General features: G+C 40.9%; 1 protein-coding gene across 5 annotated transcripts in view; it reads right to left on the reverse strand.

Moving 5' to 3' along the window:
- The window catches only part of FRMD4A (FERM domain containing 4A), a 566,280-nt gene that overhangs the window by 62,532 nt on the left and 477,739 nt on the right, over positions 1–26,009 (reverse strand). The gene's annotated exons all lie outside the window — the stretch shown is intronic.

Below are 26,009 nucleotides of genomic sequence, written 5' to 3' on the forward strand. Positions count from 1 at the left end.
CACTTTACAGGCGGTATTTCTAGCACTAAAATGCCAGAAAACCACCTCAGTGTGAAAGGGGTCTTAATCCAAAGTGTCCCGTGTACTGTTGTCGGCCGTCATAGTTGAAATCCTCTGTTCTTTGTCCCCTCCATACCCCACAGCTGTACTCTTACAGTGCTGCGGGGTTAATAGAACCAAGGGACCTGTCGCAAGGTATTCATCAAGAGTGACGACTATAGCCACCCTTTTCACCCCCCTCCTCCATTCATAGAATCTGTACTATAGCTTCCATGAATGAAAAGCACTTTATTTATGAAGGACAGGTGGGTAAATGAAAGGTGGAAGGGTGGGCATAGTCAGCACTCTTGGTGAGTGCCTGTGATAGTTCCCTTGGCTCCATTAAGCCTTGCAGGAATGGAAGATTAAAGCTGCGGAAATATGGCTTGGGCTTGGGGTTTATGGCAGAGAACAGAGGTTTTCAACTATGAAAGCCAGCGCCAGCACAATGGACACTTTAAGTAAATGTCAGTACCATCCCTTTTTAAGTTTTACCTAAATGTAGGCCTTAATCCTAGTATGTGGTATAGAGAAACTATAACTATGAAGATTATGGTGAGAAGGAACAAAAGGAATCAAAAAGCTCTCCAGTTGAGCCAGTGCATAGCACAGCAGAGCCTTCTTAGAGCAAAAAGTATTCATATCTCATTCCATCAAGTATCTGGTATGTGGAATACATATATGAGGTGTGTTTAAAAGTTCAGTGAATGGTCCGATATCTTAACGGCAACATGGGCCAGATGCATGCACATGCACATGGCTATCCAGAGACACGTTGAGAAGTGCCACCTAGCGTAGAATACATGTGACCATCAGGGTACACCCGCCGTGGGCAGTTGAACGTAGTCAGTGTGAGAGGTAGGGTCACAGTGCAATGGAGCAGAGTGAACATCGAGTTCTGCTACAAATTGAGGAAAACAGCAACAGATCAAATGTTGGTGCAAGTCTACGGGGTGGAAGCCGTGAGCAGAACACGGTTCAAACGCTTTAGCGATGGGAAGGAAATCAGTGAGGATGAGTCATGTTCGAGTCAGCCGTCAACAAGCAGAACCCCAGACATGATTGAGCGAGTGCAACAAATGCTGGCACAAGATCAGCTAACGACTCTACGATTGATGGTGGAGGAATTGAGCATTAGCAAGGACATGGCGCCCACCACTATCCGTGGAGATTTGAGTAAGCAGAAGATCTGTTCCCGGTTTGTGCCGCACAAGCTGACAGAGGAACAGAAAGCAAAACGGATGGAAACCTCTGGAGGTTTCAATACCATGTGTGACCAGGATCCATCCTTTCTGCAAACCATCGTCACAGGGGATGAGACTGGTGCGTCAATTCTTGGCTCACTGTGGCGTACCTGTTTTCGATCATCCACCATACTCCCCCGATCTTGCGACTGCAGAGTTCTATTTGTTTCCCCGCCTGAAGAGCGTCATGACAGGCGCACTTTTTCGTGGACGTGGTGGCAATCCAAGAATGTGTGAGAGCAATTTTACAATTGATTCCTAAAGAAGCCTTTGTTGACAGTTTCCAGAAGCTTTATGATTGTTGCCAAAAGTGTAATGTGAAGGATGGAGATTATTTTGAAGGCCAATAAAGGTAATTTGTTTGTATCTTCTGTTTTGTTTGTTTTCTGATACCATTCACCAAACTTTTTAGACGCACCTCATATACACTTTTTCATGACACTGGCTTTGTCTATATATTCTGAATGTTAGACTATTTAGAGAAGTAGCACGATACTGTTTATGTTTCTCTCCAGATTGTGCACATAGACCTAGATGGACATAAACAGATGCGCAGTGTTTGTGCGAACACAGAATTGTTACTGCGGTAAATATCTCTCAATCTTTTCCTGTTATTGTCTGAGCAGTAGATGGAGAAACCCGAGGCAATGGATACACTTTGCAGAGGAAGATGGTCAGTCTTTTTCCTGTTTAGTCAACATGTTTAATGAATAAAATGGAAAAGCCAAAGATACTTTGACTATGAGACAAAAGGTGATACCTTTACTAAATCCACAATAGTCTTTGTTTACTAAGCATGACTATCATAGGATCATTCGTTTTACTAACATTACATATGCTCTCTATAATGATATGTTGTTTTTGCTTATAAAGAGGGTGTCAATGAATATATAAAGCATAGTAATGATTACAATGGCATCATATGATAAACTGTGTCCATGATGCTGTATTTTATCTGCACATTGTACTGTGTCAGTATAGTGCTGAGCACATCAGAAAGGAGAACTGACCTACATACTAAAACAGAATCACACACAGCTTGGTTAAAGGGGTTGTAAACCCTTGTGTTTTTTCACCCTAATGCATCCTATGCATTAAGGTGAAAAAACACCTGGCAGTCACCGCCCCCCCCCCCCCCCCCACTTTACTTACCTGAAACCCTTCATCTCTTCGGCGGCGGGGATGCGCTGTCCCTCTCTCCACCAGGTTCCGGCTCTTGATTGGATAGATTGGTAGCAGCACAGCCATTGGCTCCCACTGCTGTCAATTAAATCCAATGACGCAGGCGCCGGGGGGCAGGGCCGAGTCCGGCAATAATGTCTATGGACTCGGGATCGCACCCGCAAGGTAACCCCCTCGGGTGAGTGCCTCTCCTAAGGAGTTATCTGATGTGGGGAGGAGCCGCGAGAGCCACCGGGGGACCCCAGAAGACGAGGTTCGGGGACACTCTGTGCAAAACGAGCTGCACAGTGGAGGTAAGTATGATATGTTTGTTATTTAAAAAAACAAAAAAACGATCCTTTACAATCACTTTAAGGAACAACAATGAGACAGGTCACTTTTTTTTGTCTAATTTGACAAGGATATCGATATCTTAACAACTGCAATTTTGGCAGCAGTGATGGACTACATATAATAAGGCTTAAATCAGTATTAAACCCTAAACCAAAAACTGTAATATATTGCAGCTTCCCAATCATTAGATGTAGTGGCCAATGTAGTGGCCAATAGTGGGTAAGTGATCTGGCCAATAACACACCTCCTGCATTAGAGCGCCCCAACTCTGGATGAATGATTACAGGGGCACCTTTGAAAAGCAGCATTGTCAGTCTGGGGGGGGGGGTGTTAAGCCTAGTCCACACTAATAGTTTTTTTTGTTGTTGACCGATGTCCAATGTTAGTACAGCGATCTCCCCCGCTGAGCTGTTCTGACAGGGGGATGCCCCCCCCCCCAAAAAAAACACACCGGTCAGTGCTCTCAGCCATTGGGAGCCGGTCGGCTGCTCGTCTGACAGAAGGTGCCTTCTGAAATCACAGCCTACCTGACAGGGCCCCCCCGAGGACTGTGACTGAGGACATAGATTTATCAGTTCCTTTTATTGCAGCTTCAGCAGCACAGATCAATGAATAAAAAACACTATGAAGCTTCCTGCTAATTCACAAACTGAAGCATAGTAAATACAGTTTACTATGCTTCAGTGATGAATAGACACAGGAGTAATTGGTACCGATTGCTCACTGTGTTCTTTCAGGAAAGGAAGGGGCCAGTAAATCATATTTACCGGCTCCTTCCCTCGCTCTCTATCCTGAAACATCTCCCTTTGTGCCCGCACTAGCTGCCAGCTGGAGAGGAGAGAAGGGAAGCCGGAGGTGCTGCGGGGCAAAAGGGTGAACAGGGGACCGGACAACTGATGGAAGGTGTGCTTGTGCTAGGACCAATCCCCTGCAGTGCAGCCGAAGGGAGAAAGAGGAAGAGAAGCTGGCAGCGCTGCAGGGGGAGACAGAAGAGGACTGGTGGCTGCAATAAGTCAGTACAGCTGGCCCTTCTGCTCAGCAGGTGCCTGGGCCCCCCTTTTAAACTGATGGTGCCTCCCGACATTCGGCCTGTGTGTACTAGGCATTAAATGTACTATCAGATTTAAATACACTAACAAATTGAAGCCAAACTCCAACTAACACTTTATAAGCAGTTGCAGCAAACTGTTTTTTTCTTTTGGGGGGGGGGAGGGGGGAGAGAGGGTACATAAATAAATAAAAGCTGATAATTGTAAGCACCCCAGCCAGTGTAAATGGTTTCTCTCATGCCAGTATCTGCTACATCTGGAAGAGAGCTTGTTCTTTTGAAAAAACACAGACTTACTTACCAGGTATAAAAAAAAAAAAAAAAGAAAGCCTAAAAAAGAAAGTGGATGCAGCCATCACATAGAAGAATTGGTAAGCTGCAATATAATAAATAAGGCCCCTTTCACACTGGGGCGGTGGGGGCATCGGCGGTAAAACGCCGCTATTTTTAGCGGCGCTTTACTGTCATTTTAGCAGCGGTATTGGGCCGCTAGCGGGGCGGTTTTAACCCCCGCTAAGGGCCGAAAACGGGCTAAAGCCGTCCGCAAAGTGCCGCTACAGAGGCGCTATGCCGGAGGCATAGCCGCACTGCCCCATTGATTTCAATGGGCAGGAGCGGTGAAGGAGTGGTGTATACACCGCTCCTTCACCGCTCCAAAGATGCTGTTTGCAGGAGTTTTTTTTCCCTCCTGACAGCCCATCGGGGCTTTCACACTGGAGACACAGCAGTGGCAGTTTCAGGTCGGTTTGCAGGCACTATTTTTAGTGCAATAGCGCCTGCAAACCGCACCAGTGTGAAAGGGGCCTAATTAATTTTGGGTTTATTATTGCTTTAAAAAAACACGTATATGATTGTTAAATTGGTCATCCATATAATCATTCGGGCTGTCTAAAATAAAAAAATGTCATAGATATAAGCAAAAACTGATCTCCATGTTTGAAAAAATGAAACGTTTCTACTAATTTGATTATCAATATGACTCCTCTGCAGGAGATGTTACAATTACTCCCAGAGGCATGATGGAACTTGTAGTTCTGCAACAGCTGGAGGGCCCCAGGTTGCCTATCCCTGAACTAATGGTTGTTTCTCTGGCTTTTTCCTAGCAATTATCGTTTTATTCTTCAATTTCCTCAAACCGAACAAAAAATTGAGCTCTCCGTAGACAGCCTAATAATGGCCATACACATGAAAGTTTTCAAGCTATTTTGACAAGCTTTATTCACACAAAGGTCAAATAGATTAAAGTGTGGACATAGCCTACATTTTTTTTAAAGTTGTGGACAGAGTAGAGACAAAGAGTTTATGCCACATCAGGAGATTTCCCTTCACTTCCTGTAACAGAAACACAACAGGAAGAATAGGAATATCTGGGATGTCCACAGGTGTCCACATTGGAAGATTAACGTTCTGCAGACCACTGTACCATTTTGTATTTCCCATCACGCTCTGTCTCAGTGACAATGACTACCAGGACAAGTAGAGAGAGTGAATCTACCCAGCTGGGACACAGGCTATAAAAACTTGACAGGGGTTCTAATAATCCTACTTCATGACAAAATAAAATAAATAAATAAGGTTTGGCTATATGTACACTTAGGCTGCATTCACACCTGAGCTCGTAAAACGCCAGAAAAACACCCAACAAGCAAAACACCATTAATTTTAATGGCACCTGTTCACATTTGAGCGTTTTGTCACCTGAAGCAAAACGTCTGAAAAACGCCTTAGGCTACTTTCACACTGAGGCGCTTTACAGATGCTATAGCGCTAAAGATAGCGCCTGCAAAGCACCTGTAAAGCACCTCTCCTGTCACTCCAGTGTGAAAGCACTTGACCAAGCAGCGTCTTTGAGACGCTTTAGGTATACACCGCTCCTAAAGTGCCCCTGCCCAAGAAATCAATGGGCAGTGCCCCCGAAGCGCCTGCAAAGCGCCGTGGCAGCGGCACTTTGTGGGTGCTTTTAATCCTTTATTTGCCTGCTAGCAGGGGTTAAAAGCCCCCTGCTAGCAGCTGAAAAGCACCTCTAAAAGGACAGTAAAGCGCTGCTAAAACTAGCAGCGCTTTCCCGCCGACGCCCCCGCACCTCGGTGTGAAAGTGCCCTCAGGCTGCTTTCACACTGGGGTGGGCGTTGACAGTAAAATGCTGCTAGTTTTAGCGGTGCTTTACCGTTGTTTTATCAGCGCTATTCGACTGCTAGTGGGATGCTTTTAACCCCCGCTAGCGGCCGAATAAAGAGTTAAATGCGCCCGTATAGTGCCGCTGCCAAAGAGATTTGCAGGCACTTTGATAGAGGTGCCCGTTCCTTTAAATGGGCAGGAGCAGTGGAGGAGCGGTGTATACACCGCTCCTCCACCGCTCCTCCACCGCCTCAAAGATGCTGCTTGCAGGACTTTTTTTAATGTCCTGCCAGCGCATTGCTCCACTGTAAAAGCACTCTGGAGGCGTTTTTCAGGTGCTTTACAGGCGCTATTTTTAGCACAAATATTCCCCATCCCCCTCCCAACACAAATCCCCCTAAATCACCACTCTTAGCCCCTCCCCCGAATCTCCCCTCCTAGAATAGTTACCCCCTGCAGCCCCCCAAATTCCCCGTTCCAACACAATTCCCCTTAAAATCTCCTTGTGGCGCTCCTCCACCTCACATAATACCACAGTGCCCAGGGCAGCCGTCCCTCCTGCCCACCCCTTGTCCCAGCCCCTTACGTTTAGGTTTATATGCACACATAAGGAATCATACAAATCTCATGCAGACACAGTCCTACCCCAACCTTGATTCTGCCAGGCTGTAGAGGTTGCCTTGTTTTTCTATGTCATCTTGCCATGGTGTATTATAAGGTTGCAATATTGTGGTACATGTCTGATTACCCTTTTCCACATAAAACTAGAATGTTGTAGCCTGGTTTACTCTATTCACTGCATTCCAGTTCTGAGAAAAGCTTGACAAAAGGAGACAGACGTGTGGGATTCTGGAAGGAATTCCAAATCTTTCAATCACTAGATCAGCAGCATGACTTTTACAATAGGCATGAAGTTAGACTCGGTGTTCTTGAAATGCCGCATAGATCACAATACAAAGAGCTGCATGTGCCCTTTTGCCAGTTTGTTGTTTGTCTTTCACTTTGAAAATATGGGTTACATTTTGGCGTAGCTCATAACACTTTGTAATGTGAACCTTTTAAAATTAAAGCTCCATGCATCAAAAAAAAAACCTCACAAATGGCTCCATAAAATACATTCTGAATTGTAAAACATTGACTCACTAAAACACATGCCAAAATATTAATATATATGAAACACGAGATATTTGTTATGTGCACAGAGAAAAATATCTACCTAGACTCTGCCAACAAATTCAAAACATACCACCCAACGTCTTCTAACTTGGACCTTATTCTTACCATAATACAAGGACTTTACAAGAGTCCAGATTCAAAGAAATAAAGCTAGAATATTATACAAACGTTTGCATTTGTTAGTACATGGAACAGTTTTTATAAACAGCACCGCTGCTTGTGTCAGCACTAAACATGCCTATAGGTTTGTAGAATTGTTTTGCCTCCTGAATACATTAGATTTCATTTGGCAGCATTGACTCTGTTCTTCCTGCAAACTGCCAAAATTACGTCCCAATCCATCTACCTAACCTGTAAGGAAGGCACCTACAAATAAATTTGGGTAAGAAAAAAGAGACCGCAGAGTTGCCCACTATCCTTAAATTTTATGCATGGCTCTAATCTTTGGATCATTTTCTATGGCCAGCGTCCAAACTGAATGTCCCAGTTTTTCAGCTTCTGTTTAAAAGTCACGTTCAAAGAACGTCTGGATTTAATGCCCTTCAAGCAACTTTGATTGTGTGTTGTAGACTTCCCTTATAAAACAAGTGGTTCAATTTGGGAAATGTATTTTTTTTTACAGATAGAGGGAACCAAAGCTTGAGATGTTTAAAGTGTTAGTCCCCCTTTTCAGAAAAAAATGAAGAGGTGAACTAACATTCTACATCCTTCCCACCTTTCCGGTTCCTGTTGCACTTACATCTGTGGTTGATACGGTTTCACCATCCATGTAGCCCAGTGCAGCAGTTCTGGGGTTTTAAAACCACACTGTTCTTCTTTTTCTTTCCTTAGGGGAAAGGACGGAGGACGGAGCAGAGCAATTCTGATTGGTCAGTGCTGGCACGTGACTGTGCTGACCAGTCAGAACCACTCTGATTCATCCCACGTCCATAGGGAAAGAAGAGGAAGAAAATTGTGGTTTTCAAACCCAAGGACCACTGCAACAGACGGCGTGAAAGGTGAAACGGAATCACCCACAGATGCGAGTGCAGACCGGGGGTGTGAGGAGAGTGTAGGGTGTTAGTTTACCTTTTCAATATTTCTGAAAAAGTGAACACTTTTAAATACTTTCTTTATTGGATGGTATGTGAGTTATATTAACCGCTTGCCGACCGGCTCACGCCAATATACGTCAGCAGAAGGCCACGTACAGGCAGATTATCGTACCTGTACGTTGCCCTTTAAGAAGTGGTTTCCGGCGCACGCGCCCGGCGCGACCTCCATGGGTGTGATCGCAGGTCCCGCGAACCCGATGTCCGCGGGGATACCTGCGATCGTTTCACGGAGAGGAAGAACGGGGAAATGCTGATGTAAACAAGCATTTCCCCGTTCAGCCTAGGGACAAGACACTGATCACAGTTCCCTGTAATCGGGAGTAGTGATCAGTGTCTTGTCACACATAGCCACGCCCCCCCACAGTTAGAATCACTCCCTAGGACACACTAAACCCCTTCACTGTCCCCTAGTGGTTAACCCCTTCACTGCCAGTCACATTTACACAGTGATCAATGCATTTTTAATTGCACTGATCGCTCTATCAATGTGAATGGTCCCAAAATCACGCCAAAAGCGTCCGATCTGTCGGCCATAATGTCACAGTCACGATAAAAATCGCTGATTGCCGCCATTACTAGTAAAAAAAAATTAATAATAAAAATGCCATCATACTAGCCCCTATTTTCTAGACACTATAACTTTTGCGCAAACCAATCAATAAACGCTTATTGCAATTTTTTTTACCAAAAATATGTAGAAGAATACGTATAGGCCTAAACTGAGGAAAAAAATGTTTTTGTATATATTTTGGGGGATATATATAATAGCAAAAAGTAAAAAAAAATGCGTTTTTTTTTTTCAAAATTGTCGCTATTTTTTTGTTTATAGCACAAAAAATAAAAAACACAGAAGTGATCAAATACCACCAAAAGAAAGCTCTATTTGTGGGGAAAAAAGGACATCAATTTTGTTTGGGAGCCAAGTCACACGGCCGCGCAATTGTCAGTTAAAGCGGCGGAGTGCCGAATCGCAAAAAGTGATCTGGTCTTTGGGCAGCCAAATGGTCCAGGGCTTAAGTGGTTAAAGGGCACCTAAACCCAAAAATGTAATGTATTGTGGCTTACCAATCTTTAGATGTAGTGGCTGCATTCGTTTTCTTTTTTCAGTTTTTTTTTGGCAATGTAATACACTTCCTGTCGTAGGGTGTCAAGCAGTGGCGGCCTGTCCATTAGGGGCGCACGGGCGCCACCCGCCCTATCCATGCGTTGGCCCCCCTGATCTACATGCAGGGTGCCAGACACACGGATTCCAATCAATTTTTTTTTAAGGACGTGATTAGACCCAGAGGTGGTGGTGGAAGGTGGATTGTTTGTCGCCCCCACCCCCCCCCAAAAAAAAAAAAAAATCACCAGCTTCCACTGGTGAGAAACGCTCACTCACTGTACTGTATCTATGTCAGAGCAGCATTGTCACTCTAGGACAGAAAAAAATTAGGACTACATAACACCCCCCACCTTTTTTTTTCTCCAAAACATAAAGGGTATTCTATATTCCCAGAGAGAGAGCTGGGATCAATGCTAACTTATATAGGCAGCGAAGGCAGAATTTATAGGAGGTTATCAACTAGATTTCTGGCAGGATAAACAGGCATTTTATTTGCACTTATTGAACACATATACGTTGTTCAATGGTATATTTAACCAAAAAGGGAGCATATAAGAGAAGTTTTACTGTTAGGGTCTATATAACGTAATTAAGCATAAAAATTGTGTGTTTTAAGATATGTTACCACATTAGGCTGATGTAAAATAGTATTTTCCGTGATGGATTTAAATAAAATCAGACACCAAATGCGTTCATGGCAGTAGTTATTTTAACATTTCAGATATAGTGAGGGTGACAAAAAAACAGAGAAAAGAAAGTGAACACATAAGAAAAGTAATTGCCCATAGTAACCAATCAGGATTCTTATTTAATGTCTGCATCAAATAAAGCTGAAACACGATTGGTTGCTATTGGCAGCCTACTCTTTTGTTTTTTCTTCTCTCCCGTTTTAAAGAATCGGTCCCACTGCATCACTAGAAATGAATTTTATATCTGTTTATACAAATGCAAATCAGTGTAAAAGAGAACATGATTAGTGTATGAAGGTTCAGAAAAAAAAACAGTCCTTTATTCCTAGCAGTGATTTATAACTCTGGGAGTAATTAGGGCACTTCATCTCAGGTTTACAATAATAACACATCATTGTGTTGTGTCCACTTCCACACATAGATAATGCATTGTCACCTTTGGGGTAAGGGAGTTTTTTTTACTAGAAGCTTTCAGGAGGTTAACCTAAGGCAGCATTATATGTTTGTAGCCTGTAGGTAGATAGTAAAGTGCATAAGCTCTTAGTGGGTGTCCTATTAAGTGTTTATTAGCTGTTTCTACTTCTGTTTCCAGTTTAATGCTACTACAACAGTTGCTCATTTTGTAACAATTCAAAACGGACATGTTATCTACGCAGCACTGCACGATTATATAACTACACCCACATTGTTGCATTGATTATGTGTTTAATCACCATGTTTTTTTTTACAAATATGAAAGTAACTGCTATTATCTGATACAGCTTGTATGAGAATGTTGAAAATCTATTTTACCCAGGCCTGGAGGAAGCCTATGGGTCCCCCTTTGAGGGCGTTAGAGACCGCATGAATGCTTTAATGCTTAAGAAGTAGATGTCTAGCATTCTCAAGGACTCTCATGCTAAATTTCTCAAGAACCTTGGCCTCAATATGCCTTCCCCATTGCTTCCTCCAGCTAGTGTTGGACGCTTGTGGCCAACCCACCTGACGATCCTGAGTCCATAGCCCTATCGCCCCCCCCCTTTTTCTTCTTTTTTCTTTCTTTTCTCTCTGGTCTTTTCCTTCCTCTTTTCCTTTTCCTCCTTCTGGGGCTTTCACTCTCCCCTCTCTCAAATGCCTGTGGCCAACCCACCTGACGATCTTGAGTCCATAGCCCTATTTGCCCTTCCTCCCTCTCACCCCCTCCTCTGTTGTGCCCCCTTCTCCCCCCCCCCTTTTTCTTTCTTTCTTTCTTTCTTTCTTTCTTTTCTTTCTTTCTTTCTTTCTTTCTTTCTTTCTTTCTTTCTTCTCTCTCTTTCTTTCTTTCTCTCTGGTCTTTCACTTCCTTTTCTTCCTTCTGGGACTTTCACCCCCTCTCTCTTTCTTCTTGGTCACGCTACACTCTCTGAGTGTATAATCTATACTACACCTTTTATCAGTGAATTAACTTGTCCAGGCTTGGCATTGATATCCATGTGGATCTTACCTGGACCTTGTTTTTCAGTTGTTCATACTCCTTGGACTTAACCACTGCTACTGTTTTCTTTTTGCTTGACACTGAATGGAACCTTATACTAATTTATGTTGTCATCCCAAGCCCCTCTGTGGGCATATTGGATGCTTTATTGTTATTCTTAAAACTTAATAAAACAATTGTACCAGAAAGTCTATTTACTGCCACAGAGAATCTTCACTGTTTTATTTACTATACAAAAATTCCATGGCACCACTACGCATCTACTAAACAGCAGTGTGTGTTTTTATTGTGGGTGCGTGAAAATGTTCGATTACACACCTTTGCCCACCCCCTAACCTTATATCTCTTGCCAAGTGAAAGTGAGCATACACTACAGACCTATTTATTCAAGGTATAGATTTATTGGATGTTCTTCTATAGCTAAGGGCTAATCCACTTTTTTTCAGTTCAAAGAATTATCCGGATGAGTATGACAATTTCTTTTCATAATATTTGTCTGGGCATATTAAAAAAGTGTTTCTTACCATGCGTCTGTATTATTTAGCTCATGCAGTACAGAAGTATAAATATATCACTGGGCTGTGTATATATGGATAAGCATACATACTGCCGGTGTATATACGAGGAACCAACACAATGCCCATATATGAGAAAGTACAGCATCAGGCAGGAAGCAAAGAAAGAAAACATTACTACCCATTAGCCTTAAAATATCCAGATACAGCACTGCCCAGATGCCAGGATAAAGGCTCTTCAGTCTGATTCACAGCCCTGAACGATATATACAGAGATGAGAGGGTCCTGCTATAGATCAGATTGTGTACATTTATCATTCCAATAACTCTGTGCTTTACTTACATATCCCTTTGATATTGCCTGCGAATAATAGAGCTGTACCAAGAGGTATTAAATGAAAAATCAAACATTTGTCATATTGCAGCTTATCAGTCCTTAGATGGCTGCATTTGTTTTCTTTTTTTTTTTTTTTAGGTTTTCTTTTATTTTTTATGTCTATTGTTTTTCAACAGAACCGGCTGTCCTGCAGATGTAGCAGTTAGGGGGATGAGACAAACCATTTACCACTGTCAGGGTTCCTTATAATGGTCAGATTTTATTTATGTAAAACCTTTATCCTAAAAGGAAAAAATGTTTTCTGTAACTGCTTATAAAGTGTTAGCTGCAGTTTAGCTTTAATTTGTTAGTGTATTTAATTCTGCTAGTACATCTAACACTAACCCCCCCCCCCCCTCCCCACCAGACTGACAATGCTACTGTCTAAAGGTGTCTCTGTTGCACATTCATCCAGAGTGGGGGCACTCCGCAAGAAGTGTGTTACTGGCCAGATCACCAGGTGAAAACGGAGGGGAAAAAGCCTGAAAAAATGAAAGCAAATGCAGCCACCACATCTAATGACTGCTAAGCTGCAATATCACTGTGTTACCCAACCCTCCAGTGCAGCTTTCCCTGGGAGATTGGAAACAAAGATATCAAAACAATGTGTTTTTTTTGCCTATAATCCTTCTAATTTCAGAAAGAGTTTAATTTGAAGGGGGATGTGAGAACCCCCCTGCTTCTTCACGTGTGGAGGTGTTGGTGACAGCCTAGTATCTTGCAAGCAAAAAATCGAACTCTTTTCTGGACAGTCTCACAGATTTAATATAGAAATGTAGCTGCAATATATTATGGACTTTCCTAAGATATATATATGATTGCACTGCATGATAACTCCTCTAGTGTTTTAATATTTATGTTATACTATAATGCCCCGTACACACTATCGGATTTTCCCACAACAAAACCGTGAATTTTTTTTCAAAGGTTGTTGGCTCAAACTTGTCGACTTGAACGTGAGAACGCGTTGACGTACAAGACGTACAACGAGCCGAGAAAAATGAAGTTCAATAGCCAGTGCGGCTGAAAATTTGAGAATCTGCGCTCAAACATTTCTTGGCGGAAAGTCCGACAACAAATGTTCAATGGAGCATACACACGGCCGGACTTCCCGCCAACAAGCACACATCCAACATTTGTTGTCGGAAAATATGATCGTGCGTACGGGGCATTAGAGTTTAAAGCGCTACCAGTATTTGTGTGTGTATATTTGTTTATTGGACCCTGATTGAGCTTTATGGTAGTAGCTTTAGCCTTAATTGGCCACAAGGTATTCCTATTGGGGAATTGATATTTCTTTCACTTAATTGAAGCGCTTGTGTGAGTGGGAATAGGCGCAGTGTTCTGCACATTTTTTAGTTCATAATACATTTTTGGTTTTCGGTTCAATATCGCTTTAACTGTTTACACTGCGTTTTATAATCGGCTCCACTGTGGATGAGCAAACTACACTTTAAATATACGTCTACCTAATATAACAATGAAAATACAGTATAAAGAGAAAACACCTAAATCAGCTTAGCAATGAACCTGCAAAGCTTTGAGGAAAAACATACAATAGCCTTACGGATCTAATACGAGTTTCACTCTTGGCTCAGTCAGTGCACAGTTGTCAGTGCTTTACTACTTAGCGGGAAGAAGATACCCAATAACACAACAATAAAACAGCGCAGGAAAACAGGATGCATCACATCTAAGAGAAAATTCTCACAATTAGACTTTATGCTGTTTGGGAACCTTGTAATGTTTGTGCTATGACAGATATATGGGAGCTGCCATTGCTGAGCTTTCTTCAGGCCTGTCATCCCTATCCTTACTTTATTACTTGTTGGTATACCAACCCTGAACACACATGTTGGTGTCAGACACCTAATAAGTACATGTTTGTTCCAAGTTAGTGACCCACTAAGTATCGAAACAAGGATATTCTGAGGATATACAATGTATCAAAATGCTTTTGATCAGCAACTTTCTTTCAGTTGATTCAAAAGAAAGGTATTTTAGGCCCTCATGAAACACGGCATGCTAAGGGCGCCTGGAATTTTTCTTTTAGTCTATGAATGCATGTACATATGGGCGTTTATGCACAAATTTTTGTGCAGTGTTCAGGGGCATAAAAAAAAGCCCTACACCTACGTTTCGAGTGCAGGTTATCAGTGTTTTTTTACCTGCATACATGTGTAATTGCGTCCAAACGCGCATAAGTGCATGTGTGAGCGTAATCTATTCCAATGGCCAGAATAAATGAATATTCTGGCCAGCAGAATGCATTTTCTCATAATGCAATACGTGCATATATACACATATACATACGCAACAATACAGTCATTATTTTCTGCCAATTTCTGGCAGAAAAAAAATCCAGCATATTTGGAGTGCTGCCATGTGCATGAGGCCTAAAGCTGAATTTCAGGAATTCAGCCATTGTATAAAATGTGCTGGCTTACTATGGGTTAAGTCCAAGGGAGTCCATGCTACCTCATGGACTTATCCCTTTTACTTACCATTGGCTGTTTAACTAAGTGCTGGGAGTACAGATATCACTATACTCCCAGCGCTCTGACAGGAAAGACACTCTCATACAGCAGCACCTCTGCTCACCCCTCTGCTGCCTCTTTACAGAAGGCTTTGCATTTTGTGAATTGTTTCACATAATACAAAGCTCTCTGTGAATGGGCAGAAGGATGGAAGGGGCAGGCAGAGTACGAAAGGCAAATCCACTGTGCACTTCCAAGTGCACTGCAAGTGCACTTGGAAGTGCAGTCGCTGTAGATCTGAGGAGGACATGCAAAGAAAATAAAAAACAGCATTTCTGCTTGCACATGATTGGATGATAAAATCAACAGAGAATCCCCTTGTTTCAGATCTTCCCCTCAGATCTACAGCGACTGCACTTCCAAGTGCACTTGCAGTGCACTTGTAGTGCAGAGGGGATTTGCCTTTAGTAAATCAACCCCTATTGCTTCAGGAGCTGAGACCAGAAGGTCCAGCAATAGAGCTCCAGGAGTATAGCGACAGTTATGCTCCCAGTGCTCAGTAAAAATAGGGAATTACAAAGATAACTCCACAAGGTGACATGCACCTCGTTGGACTTAACCCCCCAGTAATTAAGAACATTTTTTAGAAAGAGTTCAGCTTTAAGAAAACCTGTCATGAAAGACACATATTAGATTGCGATTGTTTATATCCTCCTGGAAATGCTGGTTACCCCATAGCCAGAGCCATACTGTCAATGAGGCCAATTGAGGTGTCCACCTTAGGCAAGACTCATAATAGCAGGGTGTGGGTGGCACTGAGGCTGGAGTGTCTATACTCAATGCAGCGCAGAAATGCTCAGCCTAATAAAATCATGGGCTCAGCATTAGTGAGCTCCTTGTCTGGTTACTTTATCTGCCCAGCTAACTGCCATGCTGATTCAGCAGCTTCAAAACTTTCAAGCTGTAACAAGTATAAGTATATAGACCAGTGGTCTCCAAATTGCGGCCCAGGGGCCAGATATACTTTTCTTGCCTTTACCATGCCCTTGGGGCACTTTTCCACCAAATGACACCAATGATGGGGCATCATTCCCCCTACTGACACCATCAATAGGGCATTATTCTTCCCACTGATACCAGCGAGGAGGCACTATTTCTCCAATTAAAACCAATGATGGGGCACTGATACTGGGGCATTTTCTACTTTCACTGGCCACTTTTTGGCCCTTCTAAAGCCTGAAAGACAGTAAACTGGCCCTTTGCTTAGAAAGTTTGGAGACCCCTAATATAGACGTTCTGACCTTGGGTCAGCAACTCAACATGTTAAAGCCAAAAGGATCAGCAGGAGAACTAACCAACTAGCATGTTCAAGAGGAGATTACCAATGAATAGCAAAGTCCCCATAATTCTATTATAGGAGGGTTCTTTTATTCCAGGAAACAAAAATAAAGCATGCTTGTAGGTCTGTTGATTTTAACAAAGCATTGAATGTATCATATATTTATTGTTAGGATGATCTGTTTTCTTTAAAAGTAAAAAGAATCACACAAAGGGAAACATTTGGAATGGGAGAAAAGAACTGCTTTGCTAGTGATTGAAGCAAAGCCAAATATTAGCTATTTTACTGTACTTTTTGATGAATAAATGCCAAGATAATAAAAAATCTGTAAACAGTTGTGTATTTTGTGTATAACATCAGTCAGCAATACAATCCTCTGAGCTATGCTTTGTAGACAAATACTCATTTACTCTGGAAATACCATTCTGCATTTCAACCCAGCTAAAGAAATGTCAGGAACATTGTTCAAATCCCAGTCTGAATTTATTGTTTTTTTTTTTCAATGGTTTTATTTCCTGGTGGTCCAGCCTTCCGCTCATCTCCAGACATTAATCTCCCTGTTGCTAGCCCATACAGACCTACAATAAATGTTGTGGTCTCAGCCCACTGCTTATTAAATTCCATCCCAATTGTGCAAATGTTTGGGAATGATGATAAAAAAAGAGGACGGACCTAATCTTTTTCCGGTGAGCTGTTGACATCCTGCTTTAGAAACAAAAGCTGGTTTCCCTTTCTAATATGACCTGCTAATGTATCCAAGATGTTCCCTTAAATGAATTCCTCATCCATCAAACCACATACTGTCTGAGCTCCCAAACCGATCCTCCTAATTCAGTGGCAGATGTAAATCCTGACATCGATATGACCTTCTCATTCATAAAAGCAATACTGTGCTTTTAGCTGGTTTTAGGCAGGAATGTTTTACTCTCCTTACCGGAATCCATTAACAAAGCACATTTAAGTAACTTCATGCTATATTAAGATGAGTGCTATGCAAGTAATATATCAAGATGCTGCTGCTATCTGCTCAAACATGTTTCTCACCAAATGAACCAATTGCTTGTGAGGCCATTGCCCTGTCTAGCTGTTACAACACAGTACAGCATAGAGTTTGCTGTTCTCTAGTCACTGTGTTATACCATTAATGTTTCAAGTTCCAAATGTCAATGAACTTTGTACTACCCACTCATAGTGAGACAATCCAAACCTTATGTAACAGAACCACAAAAAAAAAAAAAAACAATAAAGAGTAAATGTATAGCAATTATTATCATTAATAAAATGACTGTAATGTAATAAATAAAGTTAATCACTCATATGCCACAATGCCACATCCGTAAGATTCATTGGAAAAAAAAAAAAAAAAGGGGACCCACTAGGTCGGACTTTGGAGGCAGATGTGCTTTTTATAAAAAGTTTAATTTTATTAAAAATAAAATTATGCCACCGCCTGCACAGGACCTTCCCTGGATGGGCGCCACAGCACCGAGATAACCAGAACCAGGGTCCAAATTTTGAAAAATATAGCAACAAAAAGATTAGCTTCTAGGGGTAAATGAAAACTGGTATAGTACACTTGTCATCAGAGATGAATCACGTATTGGCTGCACTGACGTCAATAGTCACATCTACTCCAGAGCGTAATTATAGCCTATATTACAGCATAGCATGGAGCTCATCCATTTCACAGCTCCAACTGCCTAAATCCACAGGGGTACAGCACCTGTATCATGTGCCTGTATATCTTCCCCTGGGTTGACATCTCTGATGACAAGTATACTATACCAGGTTTCATTTGTCCCTAGAGGCTAAACTTTTTGTTGTTATATATTATAAAATTTGGACCCTGGTTCTAGTTATCTCGGTGCTGTGGCGCCCATCCAGGGAAGGTCCTGTGCAAGTGGTGGCATATGTCCGAATCAGTGAGATTTGTTCCTATACCCCCATGTGTGTCCTGAGGAAGCAATCCAGCGAAACGTGTTGATGCATAGGGGTTCACGCATGTTCTGATGCCATACTGTTGAAATGTAATTTTTTTCTCTCCCATTGGGTATATATAATGTCCTACTTTTCTGGTCATTACGTGGCCGCTAGTGGAGAATACCTTTTTAAGAATATTTTATATTGTATATGTGTATATATTGATGTTTAATAAAATGTTACTTTTTATAAAAAGCATATTGCTGTTCCAATCTGCCTCCAAAGCCGGACCTAGAGGGTCCCCTTTTTTCCTTTTTCGACTGTAATGTAATACTTTACTCATTTAAAAAAAAAAAAAACACTAAAAAAATATTAGTTGTAAATCTCATGGACTCCAATAAATGGAGGATGAGTGGATGAAGATCCATCTTCTCCATTCATAGACAATTTTTTATCCAAGGAATCTATAGTACAACTTTTATGAATGGAGGAGAGGAGTGGAAAGGGCGAGCACAGTCAGCACTGTTGATGAGTGCATATGATAAGTCCCTTGGCTCTGTTAACCCCCGTTGAACAGATAGATTATGGTGGTAGGGGTATAATTGATAGAGGAAGACTTTAATGAATGCTGAAGCCAGTAACACAAGGGACACACTGGATTAATAGTAAGTAATGTTCCTTGTGCTCATTTTTTCTTTTTTTTAAGCTTTAAAGAAAGCCTGTATGGGTCTCCCAACCATAGAATAAGGTACTGTGGGGTATATGCCCCTGTATGTAAGGAATTATGTAGTCAGTTATAAAAATAATCTGTAGAGCAAACAACTAACAGTTATGAATAGCAGGTATAAGAAGCAATGTGAGTAAGTTGGGCAGACAAGACACTGAAACAAACCTGGCAATGTATATCAGCCTTTTGTGGTTTTATCACCATGTGGTTGTTTTAGTGGTCCTGTAATGTTTACTTTGATATTACAGTACTTTTTTATGACTTAGGGCTCCTTATCTTGCCACGTCCATAGCACATACAGTAAGTAACCTGAGTGTGACATATACAGCTAAATATGTCCTTTGTACTCAAATCATCTAGGGTGGGCACCAAATAACTAGTTCTTTAGACACTGACTTGTAGGAATTCACTGTCTATTAGGGTTCCTATGACATCAGGTGGTACTTGGACACACAGTTATACATACATACTTAGATCATCCAAGAGTGTATACCTATTCTTAAAGAGGAGAGAGGGAAAAGAGTAGGAAGTTATCTCAGGCATACATTTTCTTTCAAATTCAGTCGGCCGACATAATCCAGTCTGGCCAACTATTTCATACCTCAAAGACATCCACCCTAGAGAGCAATTATTGATCTCACTATAAAGGAACTTTCACATATTTACTCCCTTACTGTTCAATATTTTGGTAATCAGATTACATATACAGATTCCGGAATGGATTTTCTTTCCTGCAAAAGGATTTGGTCTGTTTGCAGAGATATGTTTTTAACAGGGTGGTACATCTCCTGGAACAGAAACTGTCATTATCTCCTGCTGGAAGTTCCCAAATTACTCAATAACCACAAATGATGCTTGAAACTAGGCGCATTACATGCAACTATTGGGCTGTTAATAGCTACCCTTAGACTTTCTCAGAGATAAGGGAGCAATAGAACTCAGCAACTGCACAACCTAAATATTACAATGCGTCTTTATATGTAGTCATCAAATATTGCTGATTTCATGTGCATATTTGATTGCAATCAGATCACAATAACACATGCTGATGAGATTATTTGCTTTTACATATACATAACAATCAGTAATAAAGCTATAGCCTTAAAAGAAATAATTTAGCATAAACATGGTAACAAAAGCTTCTGAAGAAGCTAGAGAATATGATGAAAACAATGCATTAGACGTGACAAATGCATGCCAGAAGGTGCAGAGATATAGACAGCTGATGGTATATGCAGATCTTGACTTTTTGTAAAAGCCAAGCTTCATATCATCTCATTCTACGTCCATATTTAATCAGTAAAACCACCTATCACATTAAAACAGTAACAGGGAGGCTGAAAGGGTAAGCCAAACTTTTACATGAAGTCAAAATCTTTATATATATTCAGTTGCCTTTATCTCTGGATGTATTTGATCATTTTGACATGCAATTTTTGCTGAAAAGGACACCACTGCTTATGTCTGATCCTCATATACTCTGAATTGTCAAGGTTTGTCACAAAGCCTTAAAAATCTATTTTATTCTATAAATCAATTTTATTTTATAAAATAGTTAAACAAAGCTTAGGTAAATACAATTGTAGCTCTCTCCTGTTTTTTTGGTTTTTTTTTAAGGGCTTCTAAAAGTAGTGAAAGTTTTTTTGTATAAGAGAAGATTCCCTTCTTTTACTGTATGCATGTTAGTTGTCTCGGATTGTCTGGCTCCTCTTCTAACACCCAAGATGGAAGTCTAGAGCTGAAGCTTTGTTTACTCTACCAAATAATTAAGAGCTGCTGTAGAAATAACAGTTTATCATAGTACAAGTTGTACAATTTAGTTTGGTCAGTGGCGGTCACACCGCCCGCACTTCTGCTTCTGAGCTAAGGAACAAATCTTAAAGAGAAAGCATCAAAAAAACTACTTGGTCTCCTACAATCCTGGCAAATGAAGGGGTAACAAATACCTGATGTTAAAGGACTGCTATTGCAAAGAAAAAACAATCTATATTCAATAACTGTATGCTATTTAAAATGCAATAACATTAACCAGCTAGTGAATTCTATAACAGTAGGGGTGTTTAATGGTTGCAGGAACTGTTTTTGGATGGGTGATTTTGTTCTTGTTGTCCCAACCACTGTCACTTTTGTTGGACAACATGGTCCACTCCAGCTGTGCCCCCCCCCCCCCATTTGCAGTGGCCAATACAGGTTCCTCTTCTATCTACACATCATACTGGCTCTGATGGCAGATGATTAACATATTTAAAAGCTAAAAATCCTGTGAGGAATATTTCTCAGACACATAATCTTCCCTAGCAAAGTGGTCAAAGTAAGTAGTGTACCTAAGATGCAAGGCTTAAAGAGCACAGTATATAAGAGTTATACTGTATATTCCAGGGCAGAAATCAATAATTCCAAGGAAAAAGAATCATATGCATATAACTAAAAGTGCTACAACAACCAATAGTTTAAAATCAATACAATAATAATATACTATACCAATCCTAGAGTAAGTAGTGATAGATTAGAAGCTAAAATACACATTTTTAATCAAGACATTGAATTTATTTACAGTACAAATAGGTACACTATACGTGAACATAAAGACATAGGGTATGGCACCAAACAGGGGACAGATGGGAAGTATGTAGGTGTATATAGACAAATGCAATAAGGCTAATTGCTCTTTTGCACACACACACTAGGTATCTGGAAGCAGTAACATATTTACTAAGTATATATTTAGCTTCAATAACTTAACATTAAGGCGGATTTCTTAGTTAGTCAATTAGAAAGGTAAATCAGAGATAGAAATAGGATTACTAGTAAGTGCTTTCCGGTGTCTGCTTGTAATTGAAGAATATATGATGTGTATGACGTACCTTGAATTTAATAAGGCCAAAGAGGGATTTACTAAAACGGGTGCACACAGAACTTGGTGCAGCTGTGCATTGTAGCCAATCAGCCTCTAACTACAGCTTGTTCAATTAAGCTTTGACAATAAGACCTAAAAGCTAATTGGTTGTTATGCACAGCTGCACCAGATTCTGTGTCTACCAGTTTTAGTAAATCTCCCCGCAAGACACCTTCCTGCTTAAAGCTGAACTCTAGACAAGCAGCTACATACACAGATAGAACACAGCTAGTTCTGCCTGTCTTGTGATTTAGGTCCATAGGTCCATAATAGCATACCCAGGTCAGTGACCTAAGTTACATTCTACAGCTAGGTATTACAGCTGGATACAAACTTGACCCCAACCTGTAACTGAACAATGAAGGGAAAGTATCACACTGATAAATGAGTTCATATTTCTGCTTTCTCTTCCTGTAATCATATTCAAACTGTTGACTGACAACACTGTGCAAAATAGTAGAGACCTTTTTGATTTTGAGTTCTGTCCATTCCTTTCACAGGTAGATTAAAAGAGGCTATTAGTGGATAATTATTCCAGCTTAAATATATTTTCACAATTAAATAACTGTATTCATGTTTTTTTTTATATCTGCTTGCAGTTCAACCTTAAAAGAGAAGAATGGACAAACCCATTTTTGGCCATACATCTCCATTGGGTGACAGGAGCACATTTATTTTCATTCTCCTGTGGTCCTGAACCAGCTGATAGCGGGTTAGAGTTCAGAAAGGATTCAGACAATATTGTTGGGATCCATTCATCTGATTGCTAGTCGGCTCTGGCTTTTAGCACGCAACTGAGAGTGAGAACAAGCTGCACCCACTCCCTCCCCAGCTTGGTGCTTCAGTAAATGCTGGATGAGCAGAGCACCGATGATCACTGCTCTCTGCTGTGCACAGACCAAGAGATGACCGATCAGCGGTCATATGAGTGCTCATCTGGAGGTGGATATGGATGTTTGTATTTTTTGTATACGCCAAAGTTCTCCTTGAGGACTGGTTCACACTTGTTCGCACAGTAAATTGTGGCATTTTACAATGCAGACAGCAGCAGTAAGATGCACATTTCAGGGCATCACACTGTTTATTTATTTTTTTACTTTATTTTGAAGTGTTGTGCTGCAGTGTGGTACCATACAGTGCTCCAATCTGCATGATCACCCACTCTACATCACACCAGTGTTGTAGTGTGAACAGGGCACGCAGAAAACAATTGTTTTCTATGTTTCCCCTAGATCTGGCTTTCGTTGGTCTAGTGTAGAACAAGCCCTGAAAGTGACTCTTTTGCTAATTTAAAAAGCTGAAAGAAGTCCTCCCTGCAAAGAAAACCATTAATACGTACCCATCCCACTGTCTGTGCCGCTGCACTTAATTATACAGAAGGTCAGCGCAGGTGCCTATGTCACTACTGTGGGCTGCTAGTGGGACACTAGCATCCAACATACTCGAAATGTGAAATTCAGAAGATTTTTTAGCTTGCTTCTCTCATTGCTGAACAACGAGGTTCAGCAGTAAAGGCAGCAGGACGGGTATTATTTGTTTCCTTTGCAATATTTCTTTTTAGTAACAGAGTTAATGCCACAATTATAACAAGATCTGCCTATATCAATGATATTACCTTCCCTACATTCTGCATTTGGTTACATTAATACGTGAACATAAAAAAAATTCAAGTGAATATTTTCTTATCACTATTAGTGCTAATATAAAATTCAAATCAATCTAGACATTATTTCTTTTACTTTTTTGATCATTTTCTTCAGTTAGTACTTTATTTATCTCTAAATGTCCAGCAGGTTTGTATTATGCTGCTTTTGAGTCCATTAATTCTCACTATAGTACTAGTATACTACATTGAGTTCCAGTGGTCTCTGCTTCAGCCCTTTGTTAGCCTTTATTGGGTCCTTGGGGCACTATTCCTCTCACTGACACCAACAGTGGGGCTTAATACCTGCCACTGACACCAACAATGGGGCACTATTTCTCCCAGAGATACCAAAGAGGGGGTGCTATTCTTCACCCTACTGACCACAGTCATTATGTAAATTGTTTTACTCCCACCAAGCCTGAGCCATTATTTACACCGCTGATGCTGGGAACATCTTCTTACCCCCCCACCAGCAACAATCTAGCCCCCCTAAGACAGCAAACTGACATTTTGCTTAGAGGGTTTGAAGACCCATGTTTTATTCAAATGACACAAAAACAGTGCATTGGAAATGACATCACAATCTACCAGGTCCTGTTTTTCTATCAATCAACTATAACCTGTTTAACTACTTTTTGGAAGTAATTTAAATAATTTTTACAAACATTTACATGTGATTACAGCATTACTGTCAGTTTCATAGTACCAGTCCGCAAGAGGATCTACAACAGTTGTATTATGGTGATTTGTGTTACTTGTTATACTGCATATTATTTTTGCCATGCAGCGTCAGCTATGTGAGATCATGTGGAAACTGCAAATTCTGACATTTATTGTCCAAAACAATTTACAGCTTGAATATGGATATTTACAGACCATAAACCGAAGAGGGAATCACCAATTTATCTGCAGGGGTCTAGGCCAACACTGACACCTTCTTTGTCCATGGAACTTCTGTTAAATGTAAATGACGCTATCTACTGTGCATGTGAAAAGTTGGTACCAAATGTTACTTTGTAGTTTACATTGATTTATTAGACCCTAGTACTAGTACTCATAGTACTACTATGAATAAAACTGGATGTGCAGGCACAATTTGGCTATAAACTCAATATGACCGAGAATCTATGCTTATTTTTGTGTAGCTGGAAGAGGAGAGTAGTGGTTGGATGATGTTAACGTTGCTTATTGCATAGTGTAATGCCTACAGTAAATATTTGGCTGGAGTCCACTGATTTTTTTTTCAAAGAAAAGGTAACTCTGCACCCAGCCAGGCATTTAATTACAACACAGGACTGCTGATTTGTTCCCACATCGCCCATATTATTATGATGAGGGTACATGGTCTTTTTTGGGTTTGTTCCTACCAGGAGCATTGTCATGCATTTTGCTGCATTTCCCAGCACAGGTAAAATGCATGGACATAAAAATCTGCTGTTTTCAACAGTCTGTTCCCACCAACACACTGCATTTCAACACATAGTAAAAAGAAACCCTGTATGCTACATTGATCTGCAGTTCTCTATTCAAATCAGTTCAAATGAATGTGTATTTTATGCATTCGGGTGGAATGTGCAGTACCAAAGGTACTGTACAATTTCCTTGACACCAGCAGACAGATGACTGGTAATCAAAATTTACCAAAAAAAAAGGGTAATTGTAGCTATGTATTTCGAATTTAGATGCCCCATTGTAATCCTATTTACACTGAACAAATGCCCTGACTGTTGCTTGAAGACACAGAAAAGAGCAAGGGAGCAAAAGAGCAGCAATAGGTATTCTAAAGCCTTTGGGTACAGAACATTTTTCTGGCATTTCAAACCAGCAGTTTGGTGACTGGAACAAGGAAACCTACCACCAAAACGTTATATATTTATAATTACCAGGGATGGTGGTGGGTTGCCTTAAAGTGAATGTAAACCCTCTCCTCTACCCAGGAAGTGAACATCCGCAGATGATACACAAGGATGAAACAAATCTCCCTACATAGGTTTTATATGTATATCTGCTGTCTTCAGCTTTATGTATTCTTTAGAAAGTGCACATTGTGTTACAGATTTTCTCTTCCACTGGGAGTGAATTCTTGGCATACAGCCAAGACAGCTGATTGGAGGAAAAGCACACAACCCCACTCCACAAAAGCAGAGACTTGCAGAGCTGTGCTGTGACAAGGCAAGCTCTCTGTTAATCTACTTATAGCAACCTCCCACAACAAAAGTTTCAGGCTGTTTTTATCTTGGTTGACAGAGAACTTGTCAGAAGTTTTTATGCTGATAACAGAGCAACGAAACAGCAGAAAACACATGGGACTCAGGGCTTTGAAGAGAGATAAGAAAACACTACAGATACATGTGCTTAGGCCAAATTTTATGAATCAGGTTTACATCCACTTTAAGCCAGACTTTGTAAGGATCAAAAACTGAATCAAAGTGATTGAAATTGTTAGAAAATTGAAAAAAATTAGTAATGCATCTTCCTTCCTGTTTGTTCAGCATCACCCAAGTATCTGTAGGTCTGTAGTCTTCAGAAGTCTACAGGCCACCTCACTGTAATATTTATGGCCTTACTCACACCTGCAAATGGGGCCCTTTGAGATAAGATATGGGAGACCCAATGGGGTTCCCTCTTATTAG

The sequence above is a fragment of the Aquarana catesbeiana genome, linkage group LG03, assembly GCF_042186555.1.
Source record: "Aquarana catesbeiana isolate 2022-GZ linkage group LG03, ASM4218655v1, whole genome shotgun sequence".
Lineage (NCBI taxonomy): Eukaryota > Metazoa > Chordata > Amphibia > Anura > Ranidae > Aquarana > Aquarana catesbeiana.